Genomic DNA, 19,877 nt, shown 5'->3' with positions numbered 1-19,877 from the left:
ACTTCTTGCATTACTTTTGTGAAACCAAGTAGGAGAACAGTGGGATCTTTCCTTTGCTAAATATTGCTTTCTGGTATTACACTAGCACACTTGTTTTCAGGTTAACTTAATATATTAATATAATAAGTAAACCATCCTCTGAAGGTCTTCTATAAGCATCCACATGCTTGTATTCTTACCTTGAAGGCATCTATGTCTTTCTTGTACAGGGAGCAGAGTTAAAACTATTAAAAAGTGGTATTTTTAACTTCTGAGTCTTGTTGCCCCTGCATGCCCCTTTTTAGTGTTTGAAATTAAACAGCAGGGAGATTTTGGCTGAATGGTCCAGGACCATTATAGTGAGCTAGACCTCTGAGATGCATTCCGCTGTGCGGAGCCAACGGACTACTTAATCCACATCGTTGCCTGGCCTCTAGGGTGCGCACCCAGTGGAAGGCATTTATTTACCAAATTAAAAGCACAGCAAGTAAAAGCCAAGGTATTATGCAAGCCCATTTATCGACTCCTATTCTGCTACTGTTTACTAAATTTCTCAGCGATGGAACATGATGGACGAGTTGATTCTTACAGTCACTTGGCTCCACTAAAGATGAAATACATCTTCCCTGCTTTATTCCTCTTGCATTGACAAAGCAGCTTATGGTAGAATTGGCGGGTATCCAGCTCCAGCTGGAGAGAGTATGTAGATTTCAAGGTTTGTTTTTGTTCTTGTTTTTTCATTTTTGAATTATTCTGTCAAGTCCGCTAGATGCAGCTACATACAAAGAGATGCTGGCATGTCTGGGATTCAGTGCCCGGTTCTCACGTCTGCTTACCTAAGTCCCTTCTTTCTCTTCTAGTGGATGTTCGTATATACATGGGTGAGTACACACATACCTGTACACGCATGGGTGAACATGGATCTCTGAAAACCCACCTGTGGCTACCTCGGGTAGCGTCCACCCAGTCAGTAAACAGAATGAGAAGTTCAGGGATTTTTCAGACTGCCACTGTATTGTGTGTGAAATTCTACTTGCTGAAATGCTTTTATCATCAAAGAACCTCTCATCTTTTTTAGCAGGATGGATGACAAACAGAGCTGGATATCTTTGTCCACCATCCACCCTGAGAGACAAAGGGATTTACGCTGCTCTTTTTTTAAAAAAATTTATTTTATTCAAGTATAGTTGATTTACAATGTTGTGTTCATTTCTGCTGTACAGCACAGTGATTCAGTCCATTCTGGTTTATCACAGGATATTGAATATAGTTCCCTGTGCTATACAGTAGGACCTTGTTGTTTATCTATTCTATGTGTAATAGTTTGCATCTGCTAATCCCAAACTCCCACTCCATCCCTCCCCCACGCCCCTCCCCCTTGGCATATGCTGCTCTTTGAAGAGTAGGATATTAGCTATAATAGTGATGAAATGTGGGTAGACAAGGGAGAAATTGTTTATGTCTTTATTTCAGTTAGGATCTTTCTGCACTATGCTTTCCTAACCGCTGCCCTTTCTTGTATACTGACCAGGCTGGATTAATTTATTCTTGGTTCTCTTTGACAACTTTACCCTCACTGATAATCTCCAGTATGAAGTCAAATTGATCAAACCAATGTTTTCTCTGGAATGCTCATTCATAAGTCACAGGCTTCTGGGATACGTTTGCCCTTTCCTGCTAATAAAATTGCAAGGCACTGTATGCCAGGGCCACTTAAAGCCTACGCATCTAAAACTCACGGGTACCCTGGGTCTGGTGAGTGTATCATGGAATTGTACTTTACAAACACTTTCAACAGCAAACTTGTTTTTCAAACTAAATCTTTTCTGGAAGCTCAATATTGGATATAGATAAATGAAGTGTAGTTCTCAGGTGGAACTGAGGATGGATGGTCCAGAATCCCATGGCATGATATGCTGAGAAACTTGCTTATATGGTTTCCTCCTCATTCACTGACACAAGACTGAGGGACTCAAAGGTATGTCACATCATATTTTTAATCCTACTTCTTGCAGAATAATGGATGGTGCTTCTTCCTGGCACATTTGCGCCCCACTTAGGACACATTTTCTGTTGTTCAATATAAGGAAACCATGCTGGTGTTCAGAAACTATGACATACACACACATATAGACCACACACACACACACACAGTAAATTTTTGTTGGATATCCATGTATCTCATTGGATGCCTGAGGTCAGTTAACAAGTTACTGTTGAAACCTTGATCATCAAGGACTCAGCTATCAGTTTTCTAACATCGCTTAACTTGGGCAACACAAAACAAAACAAAAATCTGTAGTAGTGAGGAAGTAGCTCACTCATGAAAAACAACAACAACTGCAGAAACCAACCCTCACTGGGGAGATAGTGGCTACTCTCCTGACCATTTTAACTTTTTGTTAAAGGCTTTAGTGCCTTCAAATAAACAGTAAATAATCACTGGAAAAGTAGGAAAGAATCTAATATGGTAATTGATTAGTCACTGAGAGAATGGGAGATGTTGCTAACCTGTAGTGAATCCATCTCTTTGCCCCAGTTTGCTAGTTAAATGGAAAATATGGTAGCAATGAAAGTGAAATCTGTTGGCTATTTTATGCTTCATTTACATTGTATAAAACACACATCATAGATGATTGTCAGCATGAGTATGGACTGTGTTTTTCAAAAGCTACGTATCCCCCTTTCTTCTTTGGTGATGCAGAACAGGGTGTAGTGGGGGTTAGTGGCATTAAGAGGTCAATAAGTGTTGTACCAGAGATTTTTAACTATAGATTTTTCATAGAGATGGCAATAAACTGAGGTTATAAATTGAGCAATTAATTAGATTTTTCTCCATGTAACCTGTTCTTCCTATATAAATACTTTAGTGGATAGAGTATTACTAACTTAATGTTTTGCCTCTGTAGTGATGACCAAGGTGAATTTATTCAAGCCCATTTGTTATTTACAATGTCAATGTCAAAATTTTAGATACTTTTGCCACAGTATCTCTAATGTGTTGAATTTTAACCTTTCCTGAATTTATTATGACATTGTGATTTTTTATTATTTAACCTTTTAGGTTGAAAATATTCCTTGGAGAAGTGAGTTTCATAAGCTTATTCTACATGTTATAAAAGAAAAATTTCCCCCCATTTTGTCAATGTTATCACAGTATAATTTATGTACAATAAACTATATCTATTTAAAGAGTACTCTTTGATGAGTTCTGATACCACCACAATCAAGTAAAGAACATTTCCATCACCTCCGAAAGTTTCTTGGTATCACTTTTTGGTCTATTCCAATCCCAGCCCCAGCCTATGACAACTACTGATCTTATTTTTTGTCACTATAGAACCTAATATTTTGTTTGAATTTGCCTTAAAACTACTTTTTAAAATGTCAAGACCTAGTTTTTTTGCTGTTGGCAAACAATGGTAGAAAGAAAACTATAGTAAAAATTATATTGTTTGGCTTTTCATTTGGGCGGTATAAAGACTCTGTAAATATAATGGATTATTTGTGAAGAAGTGCTTGAAGATAACACCCTAAAACCTCTATTATGTCATCATCTAGAAATAGCACACAAACATTACAAATTTATACCAAAGGATTTTTTATGAATAAAGTACAAGACTCCTAAACATCAGATATTGAGAACAGGTTTGTACTATTTTGAGACTGTAGTACATAGTTAAGTTTCACTCTACATTTTTATAATGTTTGTTTGGTTTCCAAACTTAATACAATGTAATATTTAATTTAAAAGTCATTTATAAATTGTGCTTTATCTCAAATAATAATAGTCATAAGAAATTATGCTTAAAATAAAGTGGCACGGACCACTTGTTAAATAGAAGAAAGTAAATAATTTTCTGTGCAAGTTATGATTAACTTTAAATACATAGAGTATTAAAAGGAAGTTTTTGATAAAATATTTAAAAACATATTGATTGTAACTTAAACTGTCTTCCTTATTATGTCACAGAGGAATGATTAAGAGCATAGGTTCTGGAGTTAGGATATCTGGCTTGGAATCCTGGATCTGCAGTGTACCAGGTGTGTGATCTTGGGCAAGTTATTTAATTTCAGTACACTTATCTATAAAATAGGGAAAGTAATGCCAACCTACATCATAGTGTTGTTGGGAGGAGTAAACAAGTTTAGCCATGTAAAATGTTTAAAATAGGATCAGACACACAGGAAGACGTCTATTATTATTATCCCTCCCCAAAACAGTTAATTCTCCCAGTTTTGAAAAAATAATATATTATTATGTCACAGTTCAACATTTCAGAAAAATTTGGGAAACACTCCACTGGAAGATTTCTCATTTTCATTCTCTTATGAAATATTTCCTCTCTTTCTGGCCCTATGGTACTGTCCCAGGTGCTGAAAAGTCCCAGGCCCTTTTTGCTATACTACCCTTTATACTGAATACTTTAATTCTAACTAGAATCCCTTGGGTTACAGCATCCTGAGGCTGGTGCATAATTCTATGAAATTAATGTTGTCTGCTTGGTAGTAGAAAAGCAAGGAAAAAATGTTTGATGATGGAAAGACGTGGGAAAATGGGTCACTTGTCAGTTAAATAACAAGCCATCTCTTATCTCACTTGCATTGAAACCACATTTTGTGTATTTTTCATATTTACATGAGAGTAAAGGTTCCCAATTTCTTAATTTAATTTGCCAAATAGTTGGCTGTCCTGCCTAAGTACTTTTGATCTGCAATCACTTTCAAGGCCAAGGCAGCTTTGTCTAGTGCCAGGAACAATTAATTTCTCATGACTCTAATAAAGAATGTTTCACTTGGTTGCACAGGTAAATAGTGAGTTTGTAGTCAAATAAACAAACACACAAACAAACAGAAAGGATATTCACAAATTACTTGTGAGATTTCTGGAGGTCAGTGTCCATGTCTCATACATTATTATATCCTTGGCAATCAATAGTGTTGGCACATATTAGGCACATAAACTCTTGAGTAATTGAATTGACTTACTTGATTTCCAAGGCTAAGTCTGAAAGCTGAAACTTATCTTCATTGACTATCTTTTTCACGTGAAGATTTGGATGATGAATTTCTACTGGTACGTCAAATTTCTCTAAAAATAGCAATAAGCAAATTGTAGGATGGATAATCTAATGTAGTGATGAGGGCTAGAGATGAAATTGTTCCACTTGGTCAGTAATATTCACAGGTAGCTTGGAATCTCCTCTTTCATCTCAAAATGTATAAATTCTTAGTCCATTTGATAAGGATATAACATAGAACCTTAAATTATATATATTTTCCATATGGATTTTCTAAAATTTCTTTCTTGGTTTATGATGTGAATGATATACAAGAAGAAAAACTCACCAATTAATTCCTAAAGAAGGAAATAGTAGTTTATACATGTTTAAATGTGTAAATTCTATCAATCCGTCTCAACAAAAATATAATCATAAAAGTTTACTCAACTCTGTTGTGAAAGACTAGTATTAAAAATAGTTGTGTAATCGCGTTGTCTCCAGGGGGCACATACGCTGAGTTTATTACTTCAAGTGTCCTAAAGGCAGTGGTGCCAGATTTAATATGAGGCTCCTCCAAAGATGCCAATTCCTATTAGGAGAATTTTGTATATTCTAATTTTGTTTCCCTCCAGATTTCTACTTATTGTACTAAAAACAAAATAATTCCAAAAGAAAAATAATAGTTGTGTATTTTATTAGCATAGGATATGAACAGAAATTTAATTGGTTTATAAACCATCAGTATTCAGATGCCATAAGAATAAAGAAAATCCTGAAACTGTTTATATTGTAATATAAAATCATTCTTGGGTTCATGTTAATGAAGAGAACCATTTTCACTGACAATCACCCTATATTCTAATTTATATCAGTGAAACTTTATCAGTTAAATTTTATTTAACAGGTTATCTTTTTCTGACTTCTAGTCTGTTTTGTTTGCAATATATTCTATTATTCTCACTTTATTTAGAAGATAATTCACTTTTTAAACTAGCATTTTTTTTCATTAAGGATTTAAAATACGTCTTTGGATAAAACACTAAAATCTACTACCTGACTTGAGAAAGGAAGAATTTTAACTTTTATTGAAAAACCTAATGACTGTTATGAAATTTTAGGATTTCATAGTAAGTTAAATCTAAACAATTTCATATGGATTTTTGTATATTAGCTGACTCATAATACTGAATTATAGAAATGAATTTAATAACATTTTAGTGAAAATATGGCAAGTTCTACTAATAAGAATCAGTGTGGTTCAATTTTGATTTTAAAAGCCATCAATTGTTGCCTTAGAATTGTTCCAAAATGAAAATATCTTTACTGGGGGCAGGGGAAATGTGGAAAATTAAAGGGAACGGTTTTAAAATTATTTTAATTTTAAGTAATAGCTGTGTAACAATAGAAATCATCTCTTCTTAACTTCGTAAATGAAAATATAGAACAGTTGCTTTTAGCTTTTTTAGATAATTTTGGTTTTTTTGAGAAGGAAGTGTTTCCCAGAAATAAAATGATCATTTTCCTTCCTCCTCTTCAATTCCCCCCGCCCCCCACCTCCTTGCATAATTGTGATTCTCTTGCTGTAAGTCTTGGGTGGTTATCTAACTTAGAAGTGACCCATATACCATTTATTAGGAACCATGTATTTTTTTTAATTAATTTTTATTGGAGTATAGTTGATTTACAACGTTGTATTAGTTTCAGGCGTACAGCAAAGTGAATCAGTTATACGTACACATATATCCACTCTTTTTTAGATTCTATTCCCATGTAGGTCACTACAGAGTATCGAGTAGACTTCCCTGTGCTATACTGTAGGTTCTTATTAGTTATCTATTTTATATATAGTAGTGTGTGTATGTCAATCCCAATCTCCCAATTTATCCCTCCCCCCTTACCCCCTTGGTAACTGTAAGTTTGTTTTCTACACCTGTGACTCTATTTCTATTTTGTAAATAGGTTCATTTGTACCATTTTTTAAAATCCCACATATAAGCCATATCATATGATATTTGTCTTTCTCTGTCTGACTTAACTTCACTCAGTATGACTGTCTCTAGGTCCATCCATGTTGCTGCAAATGGCATTATTTCATTATTTTTTATGGCTAAGTATATAGCCATATATACTCCATTGTATATATCTACCCCATCTTGTTCATCCATTCTTCCATTGATGGACATTTAGGTTGCTTCCATGTCCTGGCTATTGTAAATAGTGCTGCATTGAACATTGGGGTACATGTATTTTTTTTGAATTACGGTTTTCTCCAGATATATGCCCAGGAGTAGGATTGCTGGATCATGTGGTTTTAGTTTTTTTTTCTGTTTTTAGTTTTTTAAGGAACCTCCATACTGTTCTCCATGATGGCTGTACCAATTTACATTCCCACCAACATTGTAGGAGGGTTCTCTTTTCTCCACACCCTCTCCAGCATTTATTGTTTGTAGATTTTTTGATGATGGCCATTCTAACCAGTGTGAGGTGGTACCTCATTGTAGTAATTATCTACTACAGTGCCACATTTAACTTATATACCCATTCATTAGGAACCATGTATTTTTAATGATATACCAAAATTCGAAAGCAAGTTAGGTACCTGAGAACTGTCATAAAAGTTCTTTACTAGATCAATTTCCATTAAATAAAAAAGCCTATAATTTATGTTACAGAGTTAAAATATTTTCTCTGGCAAATGATAGACCAAGAGCAATGATGCTGTCAGTTACTAATGAAAGGATGGGAATCAGCCCTTGGTCTCTTCAAGTTGTGTGTGTGTGTATGCATGCACATGTGTGTGTTCATGTGTGTGTGTGATTTTTGTTCGGTCTTTCAGTACCCTTCATTATTCTTTTACATTAGCTAGTGCTAAACTTATTTTAAAAAATGTCAATGACCTTTAAAACTGGAAAGACTGTGGAGTATTATTTTTTGAAGGGGGTTCAGTAATTTGGGTCAAAAAATGCTTTTTACTTGATTTTATGGGGGCATCTCCAAATCATTTTATCTTTATTTTACATATGATCAACCATTTGGCAGCTCCTTAATTTTGTTTTGGATATCTTAAACATGATAAACAGATAAATTTAAAAAGAAACTCATTAACAATTAAATATGATCCAAATACTAATACAGACAGTAAGGATTACATTTCACTTCAGGAATAAGAGGAGTGGCAATGGTATAACTTTGCAGTAATAAAAACATATTTTCTGACTTTTAAGTTTTAGTCATTTCTTTCATGCATTTCTGGGGAAAACTGGAAAAATAAATTGCCTTAAAATGACTTAGGAAGAATGGCCTTGGAAATTGTGACAACACAGTTGTGTGTTGTGTGATATCCATGTGTGATGACCATAATACAACTGGATGTATCATTATAATGTTTCTAAGCATATGAAACAGTAAAAAAAAAAAAATCTGTACAAGGGGAAACAAACTTTTTTGAAGATAAAGTGAAAATATGTCTTAAGGGCCAAATAAATTTAAAATCCAATCAAATGATATATCTAAGTCAGCTGTGAGTGGGGAGATACTGTAAAACTTGAATTTCAGGTGTTGGAACTTGCCTCTTTTGGGTTATAAAGTCATAGACATGGAAAGTATAAAGTGTTCAGAGTTCCTCTGAGGGTAAGTGTCAACGGTGCAGTCAGCCTCTTAGCTTGAATTTCTGGTCATTTTGAGAGCTGTAGAACACTGGGAAGTCAACTCCAAGGTTACATTGTGGGGACTGAAATAATTATTTCCTTGGGAGTAAGCATTTGTCAAACACTTAGAAAGTTTTATCATGAAGTAAAAGAGGTATTTATCTCTTTGTATTAATATTTATATAAAAAAGGATTTGTAAAATATCATACCTACAATATTTAATATTTGGATTATTATAAAAAGATAGATTAGCCTGTGACTTTAATTCTAACTTAATTATTCAAAAATTTAATAATTAATGTAGAACCATGATTTTTTTTATGACTAATAATTTATTTATTGGAGTATAATTGCTCTACAATGGTGTGTTAGTTTCTGCTATATAACAAAGTGAATCAGCTATACATATACACACATCCCCATATCTCTTCCCTCTTGTGTCTCCCTCCCACCCTCCCCATCCCACCCCTCTAGGTGGTCACAAAGCACTGAGCTGATCTCCGGGTGCTATGCAGCTGCTTCCCACTAGCTAGCTGTTTTACATTTGAGAACCATGATTTTAAATTGAGTCTTAGTAAGCTTGTAAACATTATCAGAGTGCTTAATATATAAATGTTTTATTTCTTCACATTATAATTTAAATATATTTGATTTTAACAGGAATTTAAGTGCTTACTAAGGTCTATCTGTAACACTATTAAAGTATTCAAAATATTAAATATATAAATAAAGTTTCAAATGTTTGAAGATGTTTAAATCTATGGTGAATATAAACATTATCCAGAGCACCATTAAAGGTAATATGTTTTTTAGATTTCTAAATAGGAAATTAAGATTCGTTTAGTTGTTTAAGAATTTAAGAAAGACTTAGGTTTGGAGCTTATAATTTTGTAAATTGAATTTTATTATAGAAACTAAATAGAGGGAATTCCCTGGCAGTCCAGTGGTTAGGACTCCACGCTTCTACTTCAGGGGTCCCGGGTTCAATCCCTAGTCGGAACTAAGATCCTACATTCCATGCAGTGCAGCCAAAAAAAAAAAAAAAAGATGAAACTATATAGAGCACTGAATAGTCTTTTCTGTACTCAAAAACTATTCTTGAGAACACCAAAAACATGTATTTAGCTGAGAACGTTCCTGGTGTTTTCAACAGTTGGCATTCAGTGTTGTTGACTAATGAATTCACCCAGAAGTCTTTGGAACTAATGTTGGATATCGCCAATCATTATCATTAATCAAGAACTTCACGTATGCGTCACAGTAGAAAAGAATCCCAATGTGTCCAGGTGTTGGGGAGACAGAAGTTTCTGGTAACTCAAACTGTTTAGGGACTATTACCTGAAAGTAATGACTACTTAGAGTTCAAATCTCTACTGTGTTTTCAGATAAAAAGAAAAAAAAAAAGCCTAGAGCTTTTTTCGTGAAAGAAACATTATATGCTAATTGGTATGTGATTTTACATTGGGGAAAAAAAGGGGAGTATCTAGAAACGATTTATTTGTATTTTATATTTTGCCATTAAAATATTTTATTGTGAAATATACATACAAGAATATATTAATGTAAGAATGTAACAAAAGGAATAGTAGTAAAATGTATATATATACCTAAAAGTAATAGATCTTTGATGTTCTGCTGTTACAACAAAATTTGTATGGTTGTGAATTTCTCTGTCTTATTTGAAATTTATTGTGCTTCTTAGAACTGAGTTTTGGTGTCTCTTAGCAATTCTTGGAAAATGCCAGCCATTATTTGTTTGAAGCGTCCCTCTGCCCCTTTATTTCTACAATCATCTCCTTCTGGAACTCCAAGTTATATATGTTAGACCTTCACACACTATCTTTCATGTCTTTTAACTTAGCTTGTTTTCCATATCTTTGTCAGGACTTCCTATTGGATTGTTTCTTAAGAATTATCTTGTTGAGGTCTATCCTGATGGGGCTTTTTCTGTAAACCTACATTGTTGGAAATGCCTCAGAGTAACTGTGTACTTTCCTTTACTCATAGAACTACCTGTTAGATCTGTGGGAAAGAACTACAAGACAGAGCTGCCAAGTAAACTATGAAAAACCTAACAGTCAAACCTTTTTTTAATCTTAGGTATTGGCATATCCCAATGATCTGTACTGTTCTAGGGTGTGATGGCTTAGGAGTGAATATGATTTGAACCTTATACATTTTTAGAGGATGTCAAATTCAGAACCAGGCAGATCCATCTCCTGACCCTAAACATGGTCCTAAAATAAATCGCTTGAGGAAATTGGATCCCGAAGGTTACAGGTGGGGAATTTTGAAGTATGTCCATATTCCATTGGAGATCAAAGAAACCTAACTAAAAGAATTGTGGGCTGACTCACATGACAACTTCTTTTTGAAAGGGCTATTTTATCTTGAAGGTTATGAGTTTGGAGTAACTAAGGTGATTGGCAGTGGAAAGAATCAGAACATGTGAAATTCCTTAAAAATTTATTGACTTAAATAATTTTGTCTATGTTACACATAATTTAAAAAAAAAAACCCTTTACACTTTGTGCAGAAAGTCAGCATATATTTTTGGCTCGAAGTTTCTCTAATGTTTTCTGTGGAAGGAATAATACCATTTATCAGTTAAAAAAAAAAGAATTTTTAGTTCATTAATTTTCTCTTCAGCTGCATCTAATACATTATAAATTCATCCACTGGATTTTCCATTTCAATTATTATGTATATTTTTCCTGGAACTTCTTTCTGGTTCTTTGATAAATCTGTATTAAAAAATAGAGTTCTGTACTCATATTTTCAAACCTTTTTTTATTGAGGTATAATTGACATATAACATTGTATTATTTCCAGGTGTACAACATAATGATTCAATATTTGTATATACTGTGAAGTGATCATCACAATAAGTCTTGATAACATTTGTTAACATACATAGTTACAAATATTTTTTCTTCTAATGAGTACTTTTAAGATCTACCCTCTTAGCAACTTTCAGATATGCACTATAGTATTATTAACTATAGTCACCATCCTGCACATTACATCCCCATGACTTAATTATTTTATAACTGGAAATTTGTACCTTTTGGCCCCTTTCACCCATTTCTCCCATCCTGTCTCCTACCACTGGCAACCACCAATCTGTTCTCTGTATCTATGGGTTCCTTTTGTTGTTTTTGTTGCTGTTGTTTAATTCCACATATAGTTGAGAACATACAGCATTTGTCTCTCTCTTTCAGACTTATTTCACTTAGTATAATGCCTTCAAGGTATATATATGTATATCTCACATCCATTCATCCATCATCAGACACTTAGATTGTTTCCATATCTTGGCTATTGAAAAATGCACCTGGAAATGGAATTACTGGATCATATGGTAGTTATATTTTTAATTTCTTGAGGAACCTTCATACTGTTTTCCATAGTGGCTGCACCAATTTACATTCGCACCAACAGTACATAAAGGTTCCCTTTTTTTTTTTTACTTCTTTGCCGACAGTTGTTATTTCTTGTCTTTTCGATGGTAACCATTCTAACAAGTGTGAGGTGATATCTAATTGTGATTTTGATTTGCATTTCCCTGATGACTAGTGATGTTGAGCATCTTTTCATGTACCTGTTTCCCATCTATATGTCTTCTTTGGTAAAATGTCTCTTCAGATATTTTGCCCATTTTTAAAAAATTGGATTTTTTGTTCATTTGTTTGTTTTTGCTATTGCATTGTATTGAGTTCTTTATAAGTTTTTGGGTATTAACCCCTTATCAGATATATGATTTTGCAAATAAATATTTTTTCCAACTCAGGAGATTGCCTTTTCATTTTATTATTTCCTTTGCTGTGTAGAAGCTTTTTGGACTGATGTAGTCCCACTTGTTTATTTTTTGCTTTTGTTGTCTTTGGTTTTGGAGTCAGATTCAAAAACTCATTGCCAAGACTAATGTCATGGATCCTACATTCAAGGCTTCAATCCATAATTTTTGTGCATGGTATAAGATAGTAGTCTACTTTCATAATTTTGCATGTGGCTGTCCAGTTTTCCCAGCACCTTTTATTGAAGAGACTATCCCTTCCTCATTGTATATCCTTGCCTCCTTTGTCATAAATTAATTGGCCACAGATGTGTGGGTTTGTTTTATTTGGGGAATCTCTTTTCTGTTTCATTGATCTATATGTCTGATTTTTGTGCTAATACCATACTGTTTTGATTACTGTACCTTTGTAATGTAGTTTGAAATTAGGGTGCATGATGCCACCAGCTTTGTTCTTCTTTCTCAAGATTCCTTTGGCTATTGGGATATTTTGTGGTTCCATACAAACTTTAGGATTGTTCATTATATTTCTATGAAAGATGCTATTGGAATTTTGGTAGGGATTGCATTAAATCTGTGGATTGCTTTGGGTGATATGGACATTTTAACACAATTAATTCTTCCAGTCCATGAGCACAGACTACATTTTTATTTATTTGTGTCTTCTTTAGTTTCCTTCATCAGTGTAAGTTTTCAGTGTGCAGGCCTTTTACCTCCTTGGTTAAATTTATTCCTAGGTATTTTATTCTTTTTGGTGAAATTGTAAATGGGATTGTTTCCTTAATTTCTCTTTCTGGTAGTTTGTTGTTAGTGTGTAGAAATGCAACAGATCTTTGTGTATTAATTTTTGTATCCTTCAATTTGAATGAATTCATTTATTAGTACTAACAGTTTTTTGGTGAAACTTTTTTTTTTTGAAATACAGTTGATTTACACTGTTGTGTTAGTTTCTGATATACAGCAAAGCTATTCATTTAAATATATATTCTTTTTCATATTCTTTTCCATTTAGGTTACAAGATATTGAATGTAGTTCCCTGTGCTATACAGTAGGACCTTGTTGTTTATCTATTTTATATATAGTAGTTTGTATCTACTAATCCCAAACTCTGAATTTATCCCCCCCCCGTCCTTTCCCCTTAGGTAACCACAAGTTTGTTTTCTATGTCTTTGAGTCTGTGTCTGTTTTGTAATTAAGTTGATTTGTGTCATATTTTAGATTCCACATATAAGTAATGTCATATGATATTTGGCTTTGTCTGATTTATTTCACTTAGTATGATCATCTCTAGGTCCATGCATGTTGCTGCAAATGGCATTATTTTATTCTTTTTTTATGGTTGAATAATACATACACACACACACACACACACACACACACACACACACACACACACACATCTTCTTTATCCATTCATCTGTCGATGGACACTTCACTTAGGTTATTTCCATGTCTTGGCTATTGTAAACAGTGCTGCTATGAACATAGGGGTGCATGTATCTTTTCAAATTAGAGTTTTCTCCAGATATATGCACAGGAGTGGAATTGCTGGATCATATGGTAGCTCTATTTTCAGTTTTTTGAGGAACCTCCATACTGTTTTCCATAGTGGCTGCAAGTGAAACTATTTTAAAATACGTGTTTAATAGCAATACTTGAATGTTGTTCTATTTACTACTGTCAGTTACTATAACAGAACTTCATTAAGAATATTTCCTTTTCATGCTTGGTTATTCTTAGTGACAAAGCATGCCCTCATGGTCTTAGGATGGATATTGGATATATCATTTTCATTATAAAAATCTAAACATATGGCATGACTGTTAGGTGTTTCCTTGAAAACTGTCACATTTTGCTACTATCAGTGGCTTCTTGATGTGTTAATGTATTACATTCCCTCTTCAGCATTGAAGAAATAGATGATACATCTGTAAGATATAGCTGCAATGAAAAAAAAAGTAATCCTTTTGATCTGGGTAGAATGATCAACAAAGTTCTTTTCTGGCAATAGATAGACAAACAGATATTCTTCCCAATATCTATCAGTGTTAAGGGAAATAAAACAACATTTATAGATGATTGCCTGATGAATACCCATTAAATGCTCTAGACCATTAAGTGTGCTAATATCTGTCTCAGGATTAGACTGAACCAACATTCACATACCTGAATGGTATGTTATTAGCTTCCTGTAAAATCACTCACACTTTCCTCTCTTCTGAATTATGCTTTGGAGTGGTGCCGATGCTATAAGAAAGAGACCTGTAGAAAAATTTCAAGTCTACTGTAAAGATGTTGTTATGATCTTTGTTCGTGGGATTGCAGTACCCCTTTTATGATTTCCCTTAAGGAGAAATGGTTTGCTGCTTTCTGAACTTTAGTATCAGGAACAGTTGGGTTTCTTCTGAGCAGTTGATTTTTTTATCTTCTTATGGATCCTTGGTTTGTAAACTGACTAGCTTTCTTTCACGGGAAGCCAGAATACTGAATCATATGTTAACTTACTTGATATTATAGTTATATCTGGCTCCTTTTAAGTCCTTACTTTATTTTTCAGTACTTTTTTTCTCATTTCTTCAGATTTATGTTATCTTGGTATATTTTGTTTTATTTTTTTAATTGAAGTATAGTTGATTTACAGTGTTGTGCTAGTTTCCTGTGTACAGCAAAGTGATTCAGTTATTCTTTTTCAGATTCTTTTCCCTTATAGGTTATTACGAAATACTAATTATAGTTCCCTGTGCTATCTAGGCAAAGATGTACGGTGACCTTATATATAGGAAACTATAAATGCCTTTTCACTCACATATGCTATCAAGTATCTATATGTATGTGTGTGTGGGTATATATATATATATATATATATATATATATATATATATATATATAATTTTTTTTTTTTCTTTTTAAAAAATTTTTTTGCTGAGACTATTTAACATAAGACAGACAAACCACCTTTACTGGGAGATTTGCTTTGACCCTGGCTTTCGCATAATTTGCCTTTGGCAAAGTCTTCAGCAAGTAGCAAGATTTAAAGTACAGGGTTGAAGTTCAGGTTAAAAGTCTAGTAAGTTAATGATCAAGAACGTACAAGGTAGAGAATCAGAGATAGAGAATTTGGGATACCAGTTTATCCAAGTGTAGGGAACATTTAACAGAAGCACATTTACCAGAATTAGGGCATGAAGTTATAATCAGATATCGGGAAATTCTGAGGTCAGGTCTGGCTTTAGAGAGGCGGGGCTAAGCTTGTATTTGGGGCTAAAGAGAGCTCCATTTACAGAGAAAAGGAGACAGAGGCTGGAAATCTGAAGAGGTAAATGAGTCAGCCCAGGTGCAAGGACTGATTTTGCCATACTGAATGACCATGGGCAAGTGAATTAAACCATCTGAGACCTCTTTCTAGTTTGGGTAATGCAGATAATAATACCTACCTCACAGATTGCTTTAAAGACATGAAAAGTACTTAAAATAGTGTCTGCTCTCCAGTAGGCTTTCAATAAATAGTGATTGTCATCGTGTCCCAGTGCAGTGGCTGCATTCTGCAAGCTGATCCACTGTGTGCCACTGTGAATAAAATAGCACAAGGGTAGCCTTTTCTTAATTTGCAGGGAACCCAATTTGGTTGGGATATTCTCAATTGGCAGCTTCCCTGAGATCGATGTTTTCACCCTTTGGTGTTTACTGCTGCCTGCCTGCCAGTGGGCGGCAATAGATGACAAAACAAATGAATGAACAGTATCAATATTTCTTGCTTTTCTTCCCAAATCAACACATTCCAAGTGTTTCACTGATTGGGTAAGTTTAAGAACCAATGCCTGGTTTAGAACCCTGTATCCATGACGTAATGCTGCTTGTTTTAGCAGAAGTCTCTTGGGGCCATGGGAAGGCATCTTCCTAAATTCTCAGGTTCGTTTTTTGCTAGCTGCACGAGGAGTGGTTGGACAGAAGTATATCTGAGATCCCTGTCATTCCCAGGAAGGGTGTCATTTGCTAGCTCTGGCAAGTATCTTTTCCTAGGACACTTGGCTATGCTGAAAAAAGAAATCTATAACTGTACTGAACTCCTCACTAAGTCAAAGTGTCAGAAATCTCTCAGGCTGTCATAATTCGCCTTTTAAAGGTAAACAAAAGGAGATAGAGCAATTATTTTCAGTTGGAAGAAGATAGATCCAATTGTATGACACAGGGATGTAAAGGTCACAAAGCAGGTATTTGCAGATCGAGTACTCTTTTTCCCCAAACTGCTCACTTGTTCTCACTGTTTTCTTACCACAGTTGTCCCCAAGTTCACCTCTGTCACTCCGGTGACCCGTATTGCTAAGCAGTAGCAATAGACCCCAGAGGCCTCTAACTAACTCCATCCTTTCATCTTGGAGAAATGTTTCTTGATAGGTAAGAAACTAAGCATCGCCATCTGGGCTTATCTGAGATCCTAAAAGCCCTCTGAATGTGTGTTGCTGACCTCATTTTAAAGTCCCTGGTGCATCATTGGAGCACATCACAGGTACATAAATCACCCTTAGAAAGTACATTCTTCCAAACCCTGTCAGCCTATGTCTCTCAGAAAATACATTCACTTTTGGCAGCTTTTTATGAAGGCTGCTTTATGAAAATTAATAATAATAATAAAAGAGGAATTTAAAGATTTTTGTACTCTCTGTTGGGTTTTTTTTGGAATTTTTAGCTGCCATCCAGGCAAACAAATAGTCTAGTGACTGCTTCTGTTGGTGTCTTCATGATGCATTCAAGCCTTTTGTTAAATTTGAACCACACTGAACTTAGAAGCCCTTTGAATCTCACCTCCTCCACACAGCCTTCCTTGGCTACTCTTGTCCTGATTAAAGACAAGGAATATTAATGCTTGTGGAGGTAGTATGCAAATGTTACTTGCTGTTGCCAATTTTTATCTTCCCTAAACAGCTCCACCACATAAAACATGCATCACAAATTAATTTGTATATATTCCTTGATTAATGGGTGCTATTTTTGTCTTCCTAATATTGTTCCTGATCTGTGTGTTTTCTAATATGTTGTTCAGTGATTCATACATGGTGATCTTATCTCCATGGCTAGACTATAAATGTTCTCAAATGAGGCCAAGGACCAGATTTTATCTGCTCCCTTAACTAATGTTTAAATAAGGGTCTGCTGTTTAGATGTTTTCTAAAATGTTGGCTGGTGAAAGATGGCGGGTCTTCAGGACATGCAATTTCCTGTTGGTATAACTAACTTCCACTCTCTGCCATGAGCATTGGGGTTTCTTGTACAAGAATATCTTTGTCTTCTTAATCACTTTATTGAGGTATGATTGACATGTAAAAAGTTGTATATATTTAATATGTACAGGTTGATGTGTTTGGGGATAAGTATATACCTGTGAAACCATCACTGACATCAAGGCCATAGACATATCCGTTGCTAGTAAATGTTTCTTTGCATCCGTTTATTATGATTGTTTTATGTGTGTGAGTGTGTGTGTGGATCTTAATGTAAGATTACGCACCCACCTGGCAAATTGTTAAGTATACAGTACAGTATTGTTAGCTATAGGCACTATGCTGTATAGTAGCTATCCCTAATTTATTGATCTTGCATAACTGTAACTTTGTACCCTTTGATCATCGTCTTCCCATTTCCCCCTGTGAGTTTAACCATTTTAGATTTCACGTATAAGTGAGATCATGCAGTATTTGTCTTTCTATGTCTGGCTCATCTCACATAACATAATGTCCTCCAGGTTCATCCATGATGTTGCAAATGGCAGGATTTCCTTCTTTTTTAAGGCTGGATATTGTATATGTGCACCACATTTTCTATATCCATCCATCCTTCAGTGGGCATATAGGCTTATTACATATCTTGGCTATGGTGAATACAGAGCAATGAACATGAGAGGGTAGATATCTCTTTAAGATCCTAATTTCAATTCCTTTGGATAAATACCCAAAAGTGAGATTGCTGGATGGTATGGTAGTGCCAGCTTTAATTTTTTGAGGAACCACCACACTAATTTCCACAATAGCTGTACCAATTTACATTCCTACCAACAGTGTACAAGGGTTCACTTTTCTCCACATCTTGCCCATACTTTTCATGTTTTTATTTTTTAAAAATAGCTATCCTCATAGGTGTGAAGTGATATCTCACTGTGGTTTTGATTTGCCTTTCTCTGATGATTATTGACATTGAGTACCCTTTCATATACCTGTTTTCCATTTGTATGTCTTCTTTGGAGAAATGTCTATTCAGATCCTCTGTCCATTTGTTAATTGGGTTATTTTTGTTTTGTTTTTGTGCAGTTGAGTTGTATGAATTCTTTATATATTTTGGGTGCTAGCCCCTTATCACATATATGGTTTGCACATATTTTCTCCCATTACATAGGTTGACTTTTAATTTAGTTGATTATTTCCTTTGCTATGCAATAGCTTTTTAATTTGATGTAGTCCCACACTTTTATTTTTGTTTCTGTTGCATGTACTTTTGGTGCTGTATCCAAAAAGTTATTGCCAAGACCAATGTCAAGGAGCTTTTTCCTTATGTTTTCTTCTAGGGGTTTTACATTTTCAAATGTTACATTTAAGTCTTTAATCCACTTTGAGTTGATCTTTTTCTGTATGGAATAAGGTAGGGGTCCAATTTTATTCTTTTGCACGTGGATATACAGTTTAAGCAATAACATTTGTTGAAGAGACTGTCCTTTCCCCATTGTATATTTTGGTGCCTTTGATGAAATTTAATTGACCATAGAATCATGGGTTTATTTCTGGGCTCTCTGTTGTGTTCCATTGGTCATTGGGTCTATTTTTATTCCAGTACCATAATGTTTGGATTACTGTAACTTTGTAATGTAATTTCAAATCAGGAAATGTGATGCCTCCAGCTCTTTTATTCTTGCTCAAGATTGTGTTGGCTGTTTGGGGTCTTTTGTAGTTCCATAGGAGTTTTAGGATTGTTTTTCTCTTTCTGTGAAAAACGCCATCGAAATTTTGATAGAAATTGCATTGAATCTGTGGAACATTTGGGCAATGTGGACATTTTAAGAATATTAATTCTTCCAATCCAGAAACACAAGATATCAAAAAAACAAAAACCCAGTTTAAAAAAATGGGCAGAAAAGCTAAATAGACATTTCTCCCAAGAAGACATACAGATGGCTACAGGCACATGAAAAGATGCTCAACACCGCTAATTATTAGAGAAATGCAAATCAAAACTACAATGAGGTATCACCTCACACTGGTCAGAATGGCCATCATCAAAAAGTCTACAAATAATAAATGCCAGAGAGGGTGTGGAGAAAAGGGAACCCTCCTACACTGTTGGTGGGAATGTAAACTGGTGCAGCCACTATGGAGGACAGTATGGAGGATCCTTAAAAAACTAAAAACAGAGCTAGCACATGATCCAGCAATCCTACTCCTGGGCATGTATCCAGAAAAGACAA

General features: G+C 34.6%; 1 protein-coding gene across 5 annotated transcripts in view; it reads left to right on the top strand.

Moving 5' to 3' along the window:
• Positions 1-19,877, top strand: part of UNC5D (unc-5 netrin receptor D) — a 582,894-nt gene that overhangs the window by 206,703 nt on the left and 356,314 nt on the right. The gene's annotated exons all lie outside the window — the stretch shown is intronic.

Source organism: Balaenoptera borealis, assembly GCF_965194805.1.
Source record: "Balaenoptera borealis genome assembly, chromosome: 21".
In the NCBI taxonomy this organism is placed as follows: Eukaryota; Metazoa; Chordata; class Mammalia; order Artiodactyla; family Balaenopteridae; genus Balaenoptera; species Balaenoptera borealis.
The sequence above is the reverse complement of the archived record's forward strand: the minus strand, read 5'-3'. Positions and strand labels throughout refer to the sequence as shown.